Genomic DNA, 5,968 nt, shown 5'->3' with positions numbered 1-5,968 from the left:
CCGCCGTTCCGCCTCGCCCGTCCCGCTCGCAATGGCCGATGCCCCGCGGCCTCGCCCGGCCCCGTCGTCTCGCCCGCCCCGCTCGTCCCACTCGCCGTGGTCGTGGCCGATGACCGCAGCCCCGTCGTCCCGCCCCGCTTGCCGTGGCCGATGACCGCGCCACCAGGGACCGCGGCCACTCGATGAGGAGGCCTGGACCTTAGCGCAGACCCGTGCCCCCGCGCGGCGGCGACATATCCCTCATCGCGGAGCCAGCCCTCCCGCCGGTGCCACACCGCGCCGCGATGCCGCTGGCTTGGAGGCCCGTGTTCAGGCAGCCGCTGCGGCGTCACCGGATGCGGTGGCAGGCTCTCAGGGGACCGCTTGGCAGGGGGGCCGTCGCGGCTTCCGGTGGCGCCAAGCCGTAGATCTGAGCCGCCGTTTACACTTCGGGTTCGATTTGGTGCCTCCACTCCTCACCACCTCTCCCTCTCTGATCTTGTTTGTTTGTAGGCCTGGGCTTGTAGGTTATTTGTCTTCTCTATATGTAGATGCTGTTGGATTCAGACCATAGTCGAAAGATGGGGGCCTTTTGTGCTCTCAGGTTTGGCTATATTCCAAGTATTGGGATTTCTCTCAAGTCTGGCTAGGTTCCAAAGATGGCCACAGAGCCTTTTGTGCTCTCAGGTTTGGCTAGATTCCAAGTATTTGGATTTTTTGGGTCAATGGTCTGGCTAGGTTGGCTAGGTTCCAAAGCTGGCCACTTCTCTATGGCCTTTTGTGCTGCGTTGCTTGGACTCAATGGGAGAGAGATAAGGGTTGGGCTAGGTTCCAAAGATGGCCACTTTTCTGTGGCCTTTTGTGCTGCCTTGCTTGGACTTGATGGGAGAGAGAGAAGGGTTTGGCTAGGTTCCAAATATTAGGATCTTTTGAAAGTTAAGGTACTCATGTGCTCTTTGTTATATTGTAAAGTATGTATATGGGGTATTCCTCTGGTTCAAAATGAATACAAGATTAAGATCCTTACACTTGAAATTTATCATTATTTGGATACTCTGCAGTGTTGTTTTGTTTACTAAATTCCCCAGTTATTTTCAGTTTCAATTAGGCTCTGTGTAGTGATTATCTCGGCTTTTGCAATAGCAACTATACCATCGTGATGTGTAATTACAGATTGTTTTAGTGTTATAATTTGTGCTGACTTCCATGATTTATAGTATTGACATATTGAGCTTGTATGCCCTTTCCATTAATTGAGTTCTATGTAAGTCTTGGCAATGCATTGACATGGTTCTGGTAGCCATTATGATGCATGATGCACCACAACGTCAGTTCCTTTCTATCACTGATTTTTTGATAAATCTTGCTGCAGTGAAACCCAAAGAACGATATGGATGTGAATGAACAGGGTACTATTTATTAGTCTTATAGTGGCCTGACATGCTATCGAATTTTTTTAGTATCTAAAAACGCAGACCAGTTTTGCAATGAATGTTTATATTTTCCATTACATTTGGTCATAAGATTTTACTTTATTTTGCCAGGAGAGTTTCACTTCATGTAGCTACTACACCAGGAGAATTGTATGGTTGCGCCGAGGAAAATGTTATGCCGACTGTGGACAAGTGCCTTGAACTCACCTATGCCCGGTATGGATGGCTTTTCAATTTCGTGCCTTCACTTCTAGATTGTAATCCTACTTGACTTTTGCATTAGTGATAAGTCAAGTTCTCTACATTCCTTGATTTTTAGCGTTAGGAGACAGAATATGTATCCTTAGTTACCTCTTCCTACATTTTTGGTTTGCCTTTTTTGACCCAAAAAACCACACCTTTACCATATTTTACACTGATGTCATATTTAATCGTTGGCATAGCTTTGGAAGTTCAGTTCAGATCAAAAGATCATCCCATATGACTAGAAACTGTTTATGTTCAGATTATAAATCATATGCAATTTAATGTTTTTAAATGGATAGGGTGATTGGCAATAGATAAATGATATTAGCTTTGCATTGCGGATTATTTCCTTTTTTGGCTATAGGTTTTAGCCATTAAATTTAACTATAGGTTTGTTTCTGTAACTTGTTCGCCTTTAGAACAGGATTTTGCGTGGCTTACAAAAGAAAAGAGTGAATGGTTGGTGCGTGGGAGTGCACCATGGGTCTGGTCTGGATTGTTTTAGCTCGGATTTTCTCGTCTTTTTTACCTCTTATTTCTCTTTGGGTGCGGTGTTGGGCGTTCCTTCCTTGGATTGTAGCTATCTCCTTTTCTTTCTCTTCTTCTTCTTTCATTTTTTTTCTTTGTCTTTGCCTTAGCACTGAAATGCATATATCCTATTTTGCAGGTAATCTGGTGTGATCTCAAGGTAAAAGGCAAAGCCTAAAGGTAGGCAATCATCATTAGCTAGGTAGTCGATTATACAGTATGTAGCAAACATTGTTGTCTTCCACTGAATGTTTGACTTATTCTCATTCAATCTCACCTTTTCATTTGCATGACATCAGAACTGGAAACATCAAAATTGGTGCCCCAGTCATCTCTACCCCTGGTGGTGCTCCTAGATGTACATCACTTCCTCGCCTCCTTGGCCGCTTCGGTGCCCGTGGCATTCGTCCTCGTCGGTGGGACGGTGCAAGGCACAACTCCGATGTGGCGGCATGGATGTGCAGTGTAGGAAGTGGTTCCTCACTGGATGGACGGCGTTCAAGCGCAACCCCAACGCCCACTGAGTACTGGCTCGGCTACAACCTCCCTCGGTGAGCTCCATCTTCCTCCTGCTCCTCTGCTTTGGCTACTGTATGGGACATGGCCAGGTCTATGATGATCAGTTATGGCTGATATAGGCATGCTCTCGAGCAGTCGAGGCACATGTGGGTATTAAGTTGGACCCCCCCCCCCTCGAAAAATCTCATGCCTCGCCTATAATTCACGTGCCCCATCGGTCGGAAGCCATTCTTGCTAGGGCAATGATGATTGCCGTGGCTGAAATAAGTGTATCTTTGAGCAATTGAGGCACCTGTGGGTATCATGTTGGATCCTCCCTCTTGTCTCTAGAATCCTTTTTCATCCTGCGATGCTTATTGTTCTACCCTTGGATGGTCATTCTTGTTGAGTGATAACCAGGGCAGCTCAACTGTATAAACAGATTGATCTGGTGATAAGAGATGATGGGGTAGGTTATATGATCGAGGAAAGGCGAATCTGAGCCCACTATGCATTGAACCCTGAACTCTTTTTTGTATTTAAAGGTGTTGCTTATTTATGCTCCAGTGTTTATAGCCGTCTTATGTAAAGATTTCTTCTCTCTCATACCTTTATTGCATATAAGTTGTTCTTGATCTTTTATTGTTTGTTGTTGGTTTTCGAGCTGTGGAATGTATTCCAAATCCTGATCTATAGAATTGCCTTTCTGAACTTGATGTCTAAGTTCTACTGGACAATGCTTATTTGGCTAGATGCTCATAGGTTAAGTTATTTGATGCATTGCTTTCACTATCAAATTGTTCGCTGCTTTGAGCATCTGGCTGCATACTGTATTGTATTATTTTTGGTGCACTGGACCAAGAGAGCGCAGAGGGAGATCTTCTCTGTCGCGCCGGCGGCAGCAACAGGGAAAATCCAGTCCACGGTGCCACCAATGAGAAAGGTAAAGACGAGCTGTCGGTCACTTATTAATTCCGTGCCCCTAGCTATAGTGTCGATCAACAAATGGCTCGACCTGTCCTTAAGGTAATATTAGAGTCGTTTCTCCTGAGTGTGATCCGCTGATCCTTAGAGCCATTTTCTCCCGAGTGTGATCATGAGATTTAATAATGGTCTCTTGCACACCAATTTGCTTTCTTACACTTTGTTACTTAGTTAGTCTTCATTATATCATAACTCACAACTTTTCTAACTCTTCATTATATGTTCCACTCTTTACTGAATCTTGATGTGGCATATTGAACCTTATGTATATTCTCCTTGCATCTAAATTGTTGCTTTCTACTCAATATTGTGTGTATATGTCCATCTGTGCATAATATGTGGCCCAAATGATGTGATGTGTTCTTTTAGCCATGATCCAATTTATGTAGCGAGGCCGACGATTTGACCGTAACATTTTTTCTCCTCTTGTTGAATACTACATCTTTTTTGAAATTGTCCTAAATGTTTTATAGCTCCTAAGTAATGTATTATCGAAGCCGGTGGGAAAATATGTTGTGTCTTAAGATAATTATAAAATAACCGAATATATCAAAATGATAATGACATTGGATTAAATTTAGAGAAATATGACAGAAAGTTTAACCTTCAATATTGTAGGTTTTCCTGATTGTCTGGCACCTTATTAGGAGACAACGACCGCTACCATGAATAGGTTTAATTGCCACATTGCTTCCATTGGACAAATCATGATAGAAAACTAATGTGCCTAAACTTATAACATAAACTACTGCTGCTTTGTTGTTTTTATCGAGGATGTTTTCTTTAAGCATATGCTAATCACAGACTATCTCCTATTTCACTTAGATTATTCATAGGGCTCCAGGGATAACCACATTATTTTCACTTACATGTTCCTGATTCCTTCTTCGTCTCGCAGCTGGATCGGTGGGTGGCGACACGTTCGCTGTTTGGTCGAGTCGTCCACGGTGTTGTTGCTGCCGTCCAGGATGAGCTGCTCAGCCTGCTACTCCACGAGACTCCCTAGCAACAGCTGAAGAGAGGTTCCATGGGAACAAGCACCCATGGTTGTTGTCGCCATTAGCATCGTCCCTTAACTGCGACCCTTTAGACCCTTTGCTGATCCAGCTCCCAGAAGGTCAGTGCCTGGTATAATTCCCCTTCTCTTCACCTTCTCCAACCACTGTAGTTTCAAGTCCCGTTCTGATCCTATTTGTAATGATATTACTTAGCATAGGGGAAGGGAAGTGGTTTCTCTCTGTCGAGGACGGCAAACAGAGATAGAGGAGGCAGATGTGATATGCTTGGCATTATGTTGTGAGGATAGAGGGCCATGGATCTGGATGTGGAGGTTAGTGGCAGTATTGATGCCTTTTTCCTCTTCTACTCGATTCCTTGACCTGTTTCCTTTCACTGTTAGATTGTGAAAGTCCATGTGACGTTCGTGTCAAGATGAGCGGCCGTTCCTGCTGACATTGTGTCAACTAGATGGTTGTATTCTTAAAACTTATCAATCAATTGGAGTCGGTTTCTATAATTGTTTTCCCTTCAGAAGTTTTTAACCTGCTTAATGCTTATTGTTCAGAATTTTAGGTGCTCTTTTGTCAGACATTGTGACATTTACTTACAATTTCTCAAGGCTTCTGATCGTTACACATTTGATTTTATTTTGCTACGTCCTGTTACTTTGTTAATTAGCAATATATAGGTAGTTCCATTTTTTGCGCGCTGTATGGTGTATTCGTGAATGATAATGTACTCGCCTCTGACACAGTGCTGAGCTTTGGTTCACCATGGAGTGCGCTGGCGAGCAGGCAGCTCCCCTCTGCAACGTTTCGTCATCAGGGAGGACGTTGTCTAGCATCGTCATCCTCGGGGTACGTCCTAGCGATGTCGACTCGGCTCTCTCCTGCACCTTGTCCTTCCCTGTTTCTCTTACCGCTGCTGTGCTCTTGACACTATTGTTCCCAACTTAAGCTTCTGCCACTTGGTTCTCAGCAGGAGAGGCACAACCTCCGCCACACCAAAGAGAAGGACGATGGCTTCCATGAAGAGATTTGTCGAAGTGACTACTGATGACCTACAGGCTACAGGTCTCAATCGTGATTTCCTTGTAGACTAAAAGCTGACATGCCATGTCTTTGTGAGATGCCAATGCGATGATAATTTGATGCCTGTAGCAGTTTTTTATTTTCATTGAAATGAGTTTATAGATTCTGTAGTACCAATTTTCCTAGATAGAGTATTTACTGTATTGTTTCGGAAACCCGTCCAGGCCAAAGCATCTGATCATTTTTTATCAATTCTTTGATTTTTAGCAT

The 5,968-nt window shown here is 44.0% G+C and overlaps 1 long non-coding RNA gene across 6 annotated transcripts in view; it reads left to right on the top strand.

The window, feature by feature from the left end:
* Positions 1–102: 102 nt before the first annotated feature.
* LOC119287281 overlaps positions 103–5,968 on the top strand; it is an 8,724-nt gene continuing 2,858 nt past the window's right edge. For 2 of the 6 annotated variants that reach the window (XR_005140808.1, XR_005140804.1), the window contains exons 1-9: positions 103–432; positions 1,524–1,628; positions 2,326–2,366; positions 2,486–3,627; positions 4,567–4,785; positions 4,885–4,998; positions 5,068–5,138; positions 5,422–5,524; positions 5,646–5,740. This is a non-coding gene — a long non-coding RNA (uncharacterized LOC119287281). The remainder of the gene's footprint in view (positions 433–1,523; positions 1,629–2,325; positions 2,367–2,485; positions 3,628–4,566; positions 4,786–4,884; positions 4,999–5,067; positions 5,139–5,421; positions 5,525–5,645; positions 5,741–5,968) is intronic. The other 4 variants (XR_005140805.1, XR_005140809.1, XR_005140807.1 and 1 more) reach the window with 4 other exon arrangements.

The sequence above is a fragment of the Triticum dicoccoides genome, chromosome 4A (assembly GCF_002162155.2).
Source record: "Triticum dicoccoides isolate Atlit2015 ecotype Zavitan chromosome 4A, WEW_v2.0, whole genome shotgun sequence".
NCBI classification, from domain to species: Eukaryota; Viridiplantae; Streptophyta; class Magnoliopsida; order Poales; family Poaceae; genus Triticum; species Triticum dicoccoides.
Note: the sequence above shows the minus strand (reverse complement) of the source record. Positions and strands in the feature narration are given on the sequence as shown.